The 14,712-nt window shown below is 44.2% G+C and overlaps 1 protein-coding gene across 5 annotated transcripts in view; it reads right to left on the reverse strand.

Annotated features, from left to right (window-relative positions):
- GPBP1 (GC-rich promoter binding protein 1) overlaps positions 1-13,740 on the reverse strand; it is a 76,707-nt gene extending 62,967 nt beyond the window's left edge. The window contains exons 1-2 of one of the 5 annotated variants that reach the window (XM_077462695.1): positions 13,204-13,506; positions 8,971-9,027 (exon numbers count right to left, since the gene is read on the reverse strand). The gene's annotated coding sequence lies outside the window, so the exon portion shown is untranslated. Of the gene's footprint in view, positions 1-8,970; positions 9,028-13,203; positions 13,513-13,557 lie in introns of those variants that run through there. The other 4 variants (XM_077462694.1, XM_077462693.1, XM_077462696.1 and 1 more) reach the window with 4 other exon arrangements.
- Positions 13,741-14,712: the final 972 nt, after the last annotated feature.

Genomic DNA, 14,712 nt, shown 5'->3' on the forward strand with positions numbered 1-14,712 from the left:
TAGTAAAAAAGAGTGGCCAGGGTCGGGAGTTTCCTGCCACCTAGCACGGAGGCCTGACAGCATAAAACATCAGCAATCTTGTAGTGATCCTGTCTGGAAACACAAAATACTGGAGGGACTCTGGTCTCACACCTGTATTTAAACTAATGTGGATTGTGTTTCCTATGCTAGGTGGGAGGAACCTCTCTCTCATTAAGCGGTCCTGGAAAACGACTGTCGAAAAAAGGTATTTAGCCACTTATATTTAGTAAAAGAATTGCATTTCCACGTTACGTGTACTGTGGGAGAACAGATATAGCGAATTATGTAATTAGCGGACCTCCAGCTGTTGCAAAACTACAAGTCCCATCATGCCTCTGACTCTGGGTGTCATGCTTGTGGCTGTCAGAGTCTTGCTATGCCTCATGGGATTTGTAGTTCTGCAACAGCTGGAGGTCCGCTAATTGCATATCCCTGCTTTAAAGCATTTTTTTTTTAAATACTCCAAAGAAGCTGAAAGGAGACCATAGGCTGTCATTAAAAAAACCAAGCGCAGAGAGAAAAAAAAAAAAAAAAAAAAAAAGAAGGGCTGCCACTGAAGAATAGAAAGCATCAAACCAAAGTTTTCTGGGTTGCACTCTTGTTTCAGGTTGATCATTGAGAACTGGTCAGGAGGTAAGCAATGGAAGCCTCTATATACAGTGCATTCATACAGTATTCAGACCACCTTTACTTTTTTTCAAAGTTATGTTGCAGCCTTATACTACAGTTGTTTAACCAGCAGAGACCCGCGCTATAGCCAAATGACGGCTACAGTGCGGACCTCCTTTGCTGGGACGACGTCTATTGACCTCGTCCCGTGCACAAGCGGCCTGCGCGCCCTGTGATTGGCGAGTCTACGAGACTCGCCTGATCACGGATCCGAGCAAGGGGTCAATCCCGACCCCTTACCACATGATCAGCTGTCAGCCAATGATAGCTGATCATGTGATACATCGGAGCCGGTAATCAGCTATTTTTCCTCCTCGCGCTGACAGCGCAAGGAGAAAAAAAAAGAAAAAAAGAGGCGATCACCGGCGGCCGTGATCGGGACATCAGTCCCGATCACGGCCAGCTTACCAGTGCCCACCTGCCCCTGCCACCTCTGTAATAAAAAAGTGCCCCCCAGCAGTGCCCATAGTGCCACCCATCAGTGCCCACAATCTGCCTCAACAACGGTGCTGCACCCCAGTGCTACATATCCGTGCCCATCAGTGTCATCCACCAGTGCCCATCAGAGCCACCCATCCGTGCCCACCAGTGCAGCCTATCAGTGCACTTCAATGAAGGAGAAAAATGACCTGTTTGCAAAATTTTATAACAAACTATTAAACATGATTTTTTTTTTTTGCATCTTTTTTTGTTTGTTTAGCAAAAAATAAAACTCCCAGCTGTAATTAAATACCACCAAAAGAAAGCTCTATTTGTGGGAAAAAAAATGGTAAAAATTTAATTTGGGTACAGTGTTGTATGCCCGCGCAATTGTCATTCAAAGTGCATCAGCGCTGAAAGCTGAAAATTGGTCTGGGCAGGAGGGGGGTTTAAGTGCCCAGTAAGCAAGTGGTTAAATTCATTTTTTTCCTCATTAAAAAGGATAACAATCTTTCTCAACAAGTTACACCGCCTGCAGAGCTCAGAGACAGGATTATTACAAGGAACAGATCTTGGGGCAAATACAAAAAAAACAAAAACGAAAAAAAAATAAAACACAATTTATACTGCACTGACGGTTCCCTAGACCACAGCCCATAAGTTCTCAAATGGAAGAAGTTTGGCTCAAACAGTACTCTTAAAGTGGTTGTAAACTCATTACAACCACTTTAACCTACAGGTAAGCCTAGATTAAGGCTTACCTGTAGGTGCAAGAAATATCTCCCAAACCTAAAAGGTTTAGGAGATATTTGCAGAAGTAGAGGCACTGATGTCTACGGCGCATGCACCATCAGACACAGGCGCACTGAGCATGCCGTTTCTAACTGCGATCAAGACATTAGTGGCAGCACCAGCTCGCATGCGTGGGAATGACATCACCGTGGCTCCAGCCAGTCACAGCGCAGGAGCTGCGATACCCAGAATTCACTCCAGGATAAATGGCAGCGGAGGAGGCGGCGAACGAGGGCCGATGTGGGGGCTTTGATCTCAGGTGAGTAAATCATAATGAGCTAGTATGCTATGCATACTAGCTCATTATGCTTTTGTCTTGCAAGGTGTATTTTATTTTTTATAGAGGCTTTACTTCCTCTTTAAGCCTCGTACACACGATTGGATTTTCTGCCAACAAAACCTGGACTTTTCTCTGAAGGGCGTTGGCCCAAACGCCTCTTGCATACATACAACGCACAATTGTTGGCAAACAATCACAAACGTAGTGACGTACTACGTGGCTTTTCAGCTCTTTAGCGCCACCCTTTGGACTCCTTGTGCTAATTTCATGCTCGTAGAAGTTTGGCAAGTGTTGATTCACGCTTTTCATTTAGTTTCTGAATGGCCGTTCGTCAACCAGACAATGTTGTGGAATCGGAGAAGATAACGTGTTATTTATTTACATTTTAGTTAGTAAGGCTAAATACAATTGTCCCCCATCTCTGTACACCATGTCTCTTTATTATATTATTTAAGGTACCCATATAGCGCTGTCAATTTACGCAGAGCTCCACACATACATTGCACTCACATCAGTCCCTACCCTCAAGGAGCCCACAATCCAAGGTCCCTAATTCACATTCATATACTAGGGCCAACTTTTTGGACAGAAGCCAATTCACCTAACAGCATGTCTTTGGAGTGTGGGAGGAAACCGGAGTAACCGGAGGAATCCCACCCAATTATTATTGGCCTTGGAGTTATTGTTTTGACATTTTTTGGGTTGAATAATGATTTGGTTTGGTATATTTTCTATATTTTTGGATGCATAGAATGCACTTTTTGGTTAAGTTCTATTGGCAGATAGCATGTCTAATTTTATTTGTTTTCTTTTTTTAATGCACAATAAAAAAAAAAATTGTGTAGAATAATACTTGGCTATGTGTTTTACTGCAAATGACCATTTGGGAGAAGGCAGTTACATTTTAAAAAATTCAATGTAAAATTAACAAGGGACACCAACATAGTTGTATCTTTGATCTTAAAGCGGGAGTCCGCCGGGACTCCGGGTTTTTTTTTTTTTTTTTTTTTTAAAAGCCAGCAGCTACAAATACTGCAGCTGCTGACTTTTAAAATAGTGACACTTACCTGTCCAGCGCGCCTGCGATGTCGGCACCCGAAGCCGATCTCTAGATCGTCTGTCGGGTGCTGCCGCCGCCATCTTGGGTACGGGAAGCAGGAAAAGGAGCCTTTCGGCTTCATTTCCCGGTTCCCTACAGCGCATGCGCGAATCGCGCTGCGCAATAAGGACGGTCCCCGCTGCCTCTGGGATCTGTGTGTTTCCCAGCAGGCAGCGGGGCACTTGCGGAAAGGGGCGTAATCTACGCCCCTTTCCGCAGAGAGCTATCCCGGAAGTGGGTGCAGAATACCTGTACTGTACAGGTATCTGCACCCCCCTCCCCCCTGAAAGGTGCCAATTGTGGCGCCGGAGGGGGGGAGGGTTCCGATGAGCGGAGGTCCACTTTAGGGTGGACCTCCGCTTTAAAGCCTAGCGGATAATAGTGTTGTGGTAACTTATATAATATTCTTGCTATTACTAGCAATAACTCCTTCAGTATCAACAGCAAAGCAGCTTCATTATTATCCCATTAACCCTTTCCTGACGAGCGTACGCAGATGTGCGTACTCGGCTTTCAGGGGGTATACCGGGATGATGCCCACACCTGCAGGCATCATCCCATTTTTTTTAGCAGGCGATTGGCTATCCAGGCATAACAACCGATGCGGCTAAAAGCCGCTCGGCTGTTATGCCGGAGGAGCGGGAGGGGACATCCCCCCTCCCGCCGCCTCCCGCCGCTGTTACCGGTGCTCCCGCTCGATCGGGAGCACCGATTCCTGGTGCGATGCCTCCGGCCGCTGGGGAGGAACTGGAACAAAGCCGTAATCGGCTTCCTTCCAGTCTCCTCATAGTAAACACGGAAGCGACGTCATGACGTCGCTTCCTGTTTACTCGGCTGCCAATGGCGCTGGTTTTAAAAAAATATCCGGTATTCAGAATCGCTGTTTTCGGCGATCTGAATACATTGAAGTGTAAAGGAGGGGTGGGGGGTCTTTTAGACCCCCGATCCCTCCATAAAGAGTACCTGTCACCGCCTATTACTGTCACAAGGGATGTTTACATTCCTTGTGACAGCAATAAAAGTGATCACATTTTTTATTTTATTTTTTTAAACAATTTAGTCCTTTTAAAATAAATAAAAAAATTTAAAAAAATTTTTTAAAGCGGCCGCCGTCCCCGCGAGCTCGCGAAGCAAAGAAACCGCATACGGAAGTCGCGCCCACGTATGTAAACGGTGTTCAAATCACACATGTGAGGTATCGCTGCGATTGTCAGAACGAGAGCAATAATTCTAGCACTAGGCCTCCTCTAACGCTAACCTGGTAGCCGTAAAAAATGTTTAAAGCGTCGCCTACTGAGATTTTTAGGTACCGTACTTTGTCATCAATCCACAAGTGCGTGCAATTATAAAGTGTGACATGTTTGGTATCCATTTACTCGGCGTAACATTATCTTTCACATTATGCAAAAAAAGGGATAATTTTACTGTTTTGTTTTTTTTTTTATTCATGAAAGTGTCCCTTTTCCCAAAAAGTTGCATTTAAAACACCTCTGCGCAAATACCGTGTGACATAAAATATTGCAACAATCGCCGTTTTATTCTCTAGAGTCTCTGCTAAAAAAATATATATAATGTTTGGGGGTTCCAAGTAATTTTCTAGCAAAAAATATGGATTTTAACTTGTAAACACCAAATGCCAAAAATAGGCTTAGTCATGAAAGGGTTAAAGAAGAAGAGAACGTGCGCTGCATTTCGAGATTTCATAATTTCCTGCGTCACGAATGTTGATTCTCCATTACGAATGCTAGTTTACAAGACCAACCACTTCTGGCTCGTCCTTGCTTCTGAGCATGCGTGTTTGTAATTTGGACTTTTGTCCAACAGACTGGTGTACACACGAACAGAAAATCTGACAACAGACATTTGTCCACAGAAAATTTTAAAACCTGCCATCCAACATTTATCTGCGGAAAATCTAACAATTGTCTGATGGAGCGTACAAATGGTTGGATTTTCCATCAACGGCCTGACATCACACATTTCCCTTCAGAAAATCTTATCGTGTGTACGAGGCTTTACAAGGGTTGGTCACCGCCCGGGTGATCTTGGGAACCTTCAGGGTCTTTTCACATGGGCGTTCCTCCCGGCGGACTATGTTTTGCTCCGCAGGGGATCGCTGCCCTGATCTCCGCTGAGCAGGCGGATGACAGGTCCGTCTCCGTTCACTGTGCAGAAATGGACCTGTCAGAGTCCAGATCTTTTCTATGGGGAGATCTGATGAAAATGGACGGCCTGTCACCAGCCATCTGGATTTCAGACAGGATTGGCTAGCATACCAGCAGCTGTCAGCTGACATGTCACCGCCGTTCTATAGAGGTGAATGGAGCTTCCAATCAGGTCTGCCTGAAAAACTGACAGGCGAACCTGATCAGAAAGCCTGTGTTAAAGGGGGTCTTAGTATAGTCTTCCCTAGATCTGTGCCTTGCAATAAGTCTGTCTCTGAGCTCTGCAGGCAGTTCCTTTGACCTTATAGTTTTTGTTCTGATGCACCATGCATTGTCAGCTGTGAGGCCTTTTAGGCCTTTCATGCACACTGGACGTTAAAATCACATTATATAAACGCCAGTAGCTTCGCAGTGAGTTTTTCAACTTTTTTTGCAAGATCTTTTTTTTAATGGATCAAAAAGGTTAAAAACCGCTGGTGAGCCGCGTTTGAGCGTTTATTGGAATTTGACGTTAGAGAATTTTTACAGCTGAAAAATTCCTCTCAGAACCCACTGGATTTGGGTTTTTATAAAGCCAAAAAACGCCCCAGCCAAAAACTGCTGATAACAGCCAGTGTGCGCATGGACACATAGGATAACACGATGGGGAGTTTATTGGCTGTAGAAAAAAAAAGTCTGAAGCCAAAACAGCTGCTTTAAAAACATCCAGTGTGTATGAGGCGCTAGGCTCCATCCACACTGAAGCTCAAAAAAGCTTTTTCTGGACGCCAGATTGCTGGCAGAAAACGCTGGTTGAAAAACGTGCTTTTAACAGCGTTTTGTACTAGCGTTTATTAGCGTTAGCGTTTATGGGCGTTTTCAATAAAAATACACAGAGGACACTCCAAAAATCCCACAGTGCATTCCAAACTCCCACAATGCATTGAAAAAATAGAATGCCGAACACTAATTAACGTGTGTTTATGAGCGTTTATCGGCGTTTGCCATTTTTTGGAGGTGAAAAATGGCACTTTGAACGCAAATTTCTAGCGTTCAGAAAAAAGCCAATAAACTTCACTGCTCATTAAAGCTAAAAAACGTCCATGTGTGCATGGACACATAGGCTAACATAGAGTGGAGTTTATGGGCTTTTAAATAAAAAAAATAAAAACGCCCAAACTCCAATAAACTGCAGTTTATGAGCTCCAGTGTGCATGGAGCCTTATAGAGAGGCGTTTGCCTTTCCAAATCACGTCCAATCAATTTATTTACGATAGGTGGACTCCAATCAAGGTGTAAAAACATCTCAGCAATGAGCAAGAGAAAAAAAAAAAAAAGGTACCCAATATAAATTTCAAGTGTTGTTGCAAAAGAGTCTGAATACTTATGCCAATGTGATATTTCAGTTTTTAATAAATTTACAGGCATTTCAAACTATTTTTTTTTTTTTTTACTTTGTCATTATGGGGTACTGAGTGTAGATTGAGAAGAAAAAATGAATTTAACTACTTGAATTCCAGGCCTTTGACACTTTTGTTTACATGTAAAAATCTGTATTTATCATCACCAGAAAATGAGTTAGCACCCCCAAACATTATATTTTTTTTCAAGCAAGGGCCCTAGAGCAGTGATGGCAAACCTTGGCACCCCTGATGTTTTGGAACTACATTTGCTATGATGCTCATGCAGTGTAGATGCGTATCATGAGAAATGTAGTTCCAAAACATCCAGGGTGCCAAGGTTCACCACCACTGCTCTAGAGAATAAAATGGTGGGTTTTGCATTTATTTTTTGTCACACAATATTTAAAAAAAAAAAAAAAAACACAAACAAACCACACACAACAAACAATATATAACCCAATTGTTTGGTAAAATATAAAGTTACGCCAAGTAAATAGATACCAAACATGTCATGCTTTAAAATTGTGCACGCCCGTGTAACGGGGACAAACAACATAAATTTTACTATCCATAGGCGACACTTTAAAAGTCTTGACAGGTTCCCACTTTAGATTTACGGAGGTGCTAGAATTACCGGCAATGATCTAACGTTCGCGGTGATTCCCCATGTGCGGGTCGATCGCCGTTTGCATGCGTGACCAATGTACACTTTTGCCTTTGCGCACGAGCACAGCAGTGTCAGCAATAGGCATGCGACGTGCTCTTTATGGAGAGATCTGGGGTGTGTTTGAATGCTTTTTGAAAATGATGTATTTGACATCTGGGTAAACCGGGAGTGATGTCAGGTCACCCTTCCAGTGTTTTCAGTACATGTTTTGCATTCTTTCGAGTTCTGATTAGAATTAGCCTGCCTATGTAACGCCCCTTGTTACCATAAACGTACAATTGTAATATTAATGTGATACCTACGTAATCATGTGTATAAAAGCCTTCAAATGCGTCATAATAAAGTAGAACGGTTATTTGGAAAAATGCTGAGCGTATCTTTTGTGTCTGTTCCCTACTGCAGTAGTTATTCATTTGGAACCACTAATCAATATGAGGATAGGAGTTGCCTATCATCAAAATATCCATTTCAGTACCATAGCCAAGAGCCAAACAAAGCTGATCTTTGTTAGTCTCTCTGATTAGCAGTCAGAACCCCCGGCTGGTCGATTGGGACTACAGAAGGGACGGGAGGTCCCAGTAAAGCCACAGAAAGCGGTAGGAGAGGGGCTGTCCCTTCCAGCTGCTTGTAGAATGCTTTTACAAAAGAGCCGACTGCAGGCATCATTCCGGTATAACCACTTGAAGTGGAGCAACATACGAGCATGACATTGGTCATAAAGTGGTTAAAAAAAACTTTAAAAAAGTGAAGGGGATCTGAATACTTTATGCATACACTGTATTCTTAGCATTAATGTCCATCCAATGCTGCCCCAATCTAGGGCTGAACAACTCTAATAACAGACCACCCCATGCCAGACATTTCTGCCCACAAAATGACCCCATGCTTACATTTCCTAATTTACATTATAGATTTCACAGAACCCAGCTTCTACAAGTGAAAGAACAATTTTCATTAATACAAAGGACTTGTGCTAGAGAGAAGCCCATATCAGGCGAGGAGGGCAACAAAATGCACTAGGATCACTCTATAAAAAGAGTCTGTGAGTGGACCTAAACCACTAGACTGAAGAGTCAAGGACCAATAGACCATTAGATAGAGAGATTGGGCAGCATGTGGCAGGAAGTATCCATTACATGCCTCTAGATCCCAAGGCCTGGGGAAATATTAGGGATAGGTAAGCAGGTACATACGTACACTCTCATACAATTCTAGGGCCCATAAAAGTGGGCACAGCATACAAGAGAGCAGGTTGAAAACAATACTTCCCTACACTTAGGATGTGGGCACGAGAAGTCTGTATAATCCAATATACCCAATGAGAGGCAGAAGATAGGTGCAGCATGCTGATGAAGTACAACTACAGGCTACTAACTGAAGAACAGTATAAACAAAACCAGTTACTATGTGATGCACAAACTTCAAAGTAATAACATTTATTTTTATTTTTTTTATAAATAAAACACTTCCTTCACCTCTGACTGAGCCGGATCTTCCTTCATTTGTGTCTCACTCGCTCCCCTTCTCAGGCACTGCAGAGAACAATGGGAGGGTCTCAGCAACAGAGGCCGTGCTGTCACTCTGGAAAGCATTGTATAAGGACTAGGTGAAGACAGACGAGCTACAGGCCTTAAATCAGCAGTAACAATGCTGATCGCCATTTAAATTCCATGTATGTCTCCACACTGGTCCATTTGCGCTTCCATTGTAGTGTTAAAAATATTGCTTAAAAAAAAAAAAAAAAACACACACACACAACAAAACATGCACCCACCTCGTTGAAGTGCATTGAAAATGCAGCAAGAATGCATCAATAACGCACCCATGTTATATTTTTGCTATGGTTTTTGAGTCACATGACCTATCAAAAACACACCATGAGCACAGTAAAATTGTGGCAACATTGACTGCATTTTCAGCACCATTATCAGCCGCCAAAATTTTGGTGTATCTATAATTATATTATTTCACGTACGTGTAGTTTGATATCCAAATCAAAAAGGCCAAATAAATTCTTAAAAAAGAAAAAGGCTATATGTAAATCCCAGCGTAATATTTATCAGCAGAGTAGTGGAACGTATTACAGTTCTAGTTGGGGAACATTAGGAATGAGTCTATTCCTCCACCCCCAATTTTGCTAATGGAGGAGACAGCAGAGTCCCTTATTTTTCTACAAGCACCTTATATCATCTCTATGGAGAATAATCATTGGGACCTTTATGTAGAAGGATTTTTAATGTTTTTCTATGCATGTCTGAAAAAAACTGACACTTGCGCAGTTTGTGTTACAATTTGTATTAACAAACTCTTTCCGTCGGTGCAGAAAAAACACTCACCACTGCGGGGTAAATTTAGTAAAAATAAATAAATAGAGGCTGTTCACTTATCAAAGAGAATATTAGCGATGGCAGAGAGATTGGTGTGTGCAGCCAGTCACAGACACGGCAGAACACAAGGGTTCATTTACTAAGCCAGGCCCATACAGAATACAATTTTCTTTAGATTTCTTCCTTTTGATTTGCCAAAGCCATATAATATCAGGTCAAACCTAAACACTTTCCAATTTGAATGCAATCAGGCAGTACCTTCTACTACATAGTTTAGGGCTGGATCACACTGCCGCGATGTCGGACATCGTATGTGATTTGTACCGCACTGCTCTGCAAATCATCTGCAATGTCTGTGCAATTCAAATTCAACCATACAGTCTGTATGGCTGAATTTGCATTGCATTTGGATCAAAATCGTGCAAGACACTTTTTTGGTCCACACTAGAATCGGATCGCATGGGTGTCCACACCCACGCAATCCGATTCCTGTCCGAATTGACGATATGCAAACTGATCTGGGGATGGCATTAACTTTCTATTGACACACACAGCACTTCGCATAGGGCAGTGTGAACTGCCTGCGGGTGACATGCGATGCGGGAACCTATACTGGATTTGCACAGGTTCTCACATTGCAGCAGTATGAACCAGCCCTAAAGGAAAATCTAAAGAAAATTGAACAAGAAAATTGTATAATGTATGGCCAGTCTATAACTGGAAAGTGCAGAATCTGGTGCAGCTGTGCATGGTAGTCAGCTTCTAACTTCAAGTGATTGTAAGGGTACATTTTTTTATTTTATTTTTTTAAATAACAAACATACCATACTTACCCCACTGTGGAGCTTGTTTCGCACAGAGTGGCCCCGAACCTGCTCTTCTGTGGTCCCCCGACAGCTCCTCCCCTCTTCTGATAACCCCCTAGGAGAATCTCTTCCCAGAGGGGGTTACTTTGTAGACGTGCTCCCAAGTCCAGCATTCCATAGAGGCCAATGCAGCACTCGGCCCCGCCCCCCCCAGTGCTCGCCTCATTGGATTTGATTAACAGCAGCAGGAGCCAATGGCTGCGCTGCTATCAATCTATCCTATCATGAGCAGAGAGAGTTCGAGAAAGCCAGATCAAGTTCGAGGGCTCATAGAGGGTAAAACGGGGGGCTGGGGGCCAGTCACTGACAGGTGTTTTTTCACCTTAATGCATAGGCTGCATTAAGGTGAAAAAACACAAAGGTTTACAACCCCTTTCAGCTTGTTCAATTGAAAAAGAAAAATGGAAGCCGATTGGTTTCTATACAGAGCTGCACCACATTTTGCACTCTCCAGTTTTGATAAATCAATCACAGAAAACCGATTTTGCCCCTTTTGTTAATTAGGAGCAGCATCTGCACTATTTGCTATGTTTAGAAGAGTGGTGCAAGTTGTGCTTGCTACGCTTTTTTTTTTAATCCCCCTGCCTGCAATTTATCCAATCCAACATCACAGTTCAATATTAAACTGTGGGGGTTATTTACTAAAGGCAAATCCACGTTGCACTACAAGTGCACTTGGAATTGCAGTCGCTGTAGATTCGAGGGGGACATGCAAGGAAAATAAAAACCAGCATTTTAGCTTGCACATGATTGGATGATAAAATCAGCAGAGCTTCCCCTCATTTCAGATCTACAGCGACTGCACTTCCAAGTGAAGAATGGATTTGCCTTTAGTAAATAACCCCCTGTGTGTAGCTAGCTATAGGACTCCTGGTCCTCAGGCTTGGGAACAGGGAAGTGCACAAGAACAGGTGGATAGAATATAGAACGGTTATGACCCGATCAGGATTTTTTTCTCGTTTCTTGGTTTCCCTTTACTTTCTGTCCCAAAGACAAACGTGAAAGTGAGAGGAAATCTCACAAAAATACATTTAAACACAGGAGGACTTCATCTGGGAAGCATAACGTTTGTCTATACTTCCCAGATAATTCCTCCTGTGGTCACAGGAGAAATTAAGTGATGGGAAGTTGTCACTGGAACAGGAAGTGAGGGGGGGAGTCTTCCAATGGGGACACCTGTTTCAATGACTAAAGCTGGCCAAGTACACAGATTTCTTTCATCAGTTTGCAGGATGAAAGTTGAGCCGTGGGAGTCCCTGTGGGCACCATCCAACTCAGCAAAAGTCCTTGCTCAACTGTCTTTTGTTGAAGGAGCCAGATGTAAAATTGTCAGCAAAATAATGACTGCAACCAGATGCAGGCGCTGATTGAGTATTTTGACAGCCGCCTGTGAGAATAACAAAAAAAAAAAAAAGAAGAAATCTGTGCGCGTATGGACAGTCATCAAAACAGGTGTCCCCAAGCAGATGTCCCCTCACGTCCTGTTCCAGTGACAACTGCCCAATAGCTTCTCTTCTGTCCGAGTGGTTACCCTGACATGTCCCAAGCAGGGACACAGACAGCTATCACCAACTGACAGGGGCTCTAATCCTCCTCTAGTCTATCCAAAACCGAACAAAAGTTTATTGTGTTTACACACAGATGAATGATTTTGTGTGAGACCTCACTAAACCCTCCATAGGTGCTCTGTGGAGTCCGGCAGACCCTCAGCACAGCCCTTGAGGTAGAACTAAAACAAAAACTTTTTTTGTAGTTTTAGACGAGGGAGTAGAGCCCCTGTCGGGCTTTATTGCCATCTGTGTCCCCATTAGGGAGATTCATCCTCTCCATTTCTCCTGTTTACCATTATAATTGAGAGAAAACTGCACATTTTGAGTTGTTCCCACAACAGGGATCACTTGCTTTGGAAAGATTTCCTTCCACCTCCTATTTGGCTATGGGATGGGAAGGGAAATCTCCCCGTCTGTGTCCCCTTGAGGACATTTTCTTCTACTTCCTGTTTTGGTACAGCAAGGGAAATCTCCCCATCTGTGTCCCCTTGAGGACATTTCCTTCTACTTCCTGTTTTAGCTTTGGAACAGGAAGGGACATCTCCCTGTGTCCCCTTGTGGAAATGTCCCTCTACTTCCTGTTTTGGCTTTGGGGTAGGACGTGAAGGGATATCTGCCTATCTGTAGCTCACTGGGGAGACTTCCTGTTTGGCTACTAGCCAGGAAGTGAAGAGGAATCTCCACTATGGGGCACATGCCAAAATAAACTGACAAATCTTCCCTTGCTTTATACAAAAGGAGAAAAAAAAAAGTTTTCCCTTTAGTTCTACTTTAAAATTGGGAGACCCAGCACATGCAGACAACGAACAGCTTTGGAAAGAGCATGTTGCTGGTGCTCCACATGTGAACGTAAGCCCCCATCGCCAGGTTCTCAGTGAGCAGCCAGGGGCCCCTAGGGGACACATGTGGCTCCCAGTCTCCCCCCTCAGTGTACAATGAGGATAGGAAAAGTGAGTTGTACTCACACATTGCTCCAACTAGGAAGCTTATGGACTAGTGAGAAGGGGGGCTGCAGTCCCAGCTCACAGGGGGACGCACTCTCCTCATCGGTGGACGCTCAAACGACCCGAAACACCACAAGACACATGCAGAATATCCTTGCAGGCGCCTCCGCGGACTCCTAAAGTCGGGGTCTTTCCAGGCTTAAAGGCCCCCGGTCGTCCCCACAGAATTCACCGCAAAGTACCCAAACCTTTAGCTGCCCCTACAGGTGCCTGTTTTGGTTTGCACCACACAGTGGACTTCACATGACTAACGGGGGCCTCAAAGAGTTTCAGGCAACCAAGCCGAAGCCTCCCGGCTCTTCCCGTCCAGTTCACCTGATTGTGCGCCGGCGGCGGCCACCCGATCACGAGCTGCGAGCAAAAACGTACTGCTTGGAGCCATCGGGCGGCGCCATTTGGGGGCGAAGAGGTTAAAATGCGTTCGGAGGCAGTCAATGGGGGGGCTCCCGGGACTTCCCACGGCGTGACGTCATGTAGTTCCGCAAACCAGACAACATGGCGTGGATGACGCGGCCTATCACATGACGGGGCGGGGCTGGCTGTGCTGTTATGTATACTGCTGGTTTAGAGTAGAAGCTTTCTCTGGGCAGTAATGAGATTACCATATAGACCAGGGGAGAGGTCATTCCATAGGTTTATACTGTCTGGACCCAGCTGTCCTCCGTGGTTACATACAGCACACCTTTCATAGCTAATAAACGTTAGACACCATTAAAGTCTAGACTTTACTTTATGGATAAAATAAGAAAACTCCTAGCAGGTCTCTTTTTAGTGGTTTTGTACCCTTGGGGAAACTTACCTCCATTTCCTGTCCTAAAGACAGGAAGTGAGAGGAAATCTTGTTGTACATGCGTCACGCTAGCACACGTTTTTACGTGTGACAGCTTAGGGCAGTCCAATTCAATGAGCAACAAATGCGCCAAGAGAAAACCCTGCGTGACAAAACCGGTGCTTACTAAGCGCACTTGGTCTGCACTGCAAGCGCAAGACACAACTGGCTAAACTACCTAGAACATCGCCTCTCCAATTTGGAAGAACTATACCGGGCACAAGCCACGGAGTAGGCACAGGACAAAAAAAAACAGTATGTACTTCAAAAACTGCACAATTTGGAAAATAGATCCAGAAGGAGCAATCTGCGATTTGTGGGCTCTCCCCTGTTAGGAGGGAGGCAGCATCATAGGAGAAGTCCATGACTGAGAACAGTTCTGCTAAGGCAAAAAAAAAGGAAAACCCCAGGATCTGCAACATGTGGACTAAGTCAAAGGCACTACAAGCAGGGGGCAATTGTTAGCGTTAGGGCGTGTGGTGGTAGGCAGAAACGGAAGGCAGTGAGGCTACTCACGTGGGACTTCTCTTGAGGTTGAGCGTCGCCTTCGTCCAGCTCTCTGCTGATGGTGCAGTGGCGAGCCACGGATCAGGAAAGCACCCGATCTGCCGGTCAGACAAGGGAGAATCTGCAGCCAGTCA

This window comes from Lithobates pipiens, unplaced genomic scaffold (genome assembly GCF_037356315.1).
Source record: "Lithobates pipiens isolate NorthernLeopardFrog02 unplaced genomic scaffold, aLitPip1_a1.2 Scaffold_3, whole genome shotgun sequence".
Lineage (NCBI taxonomy): Eukaryota > Metazoa > Chordata > Amphibia > Anura > Ranidae > Lithobates > Lithobates pipiens.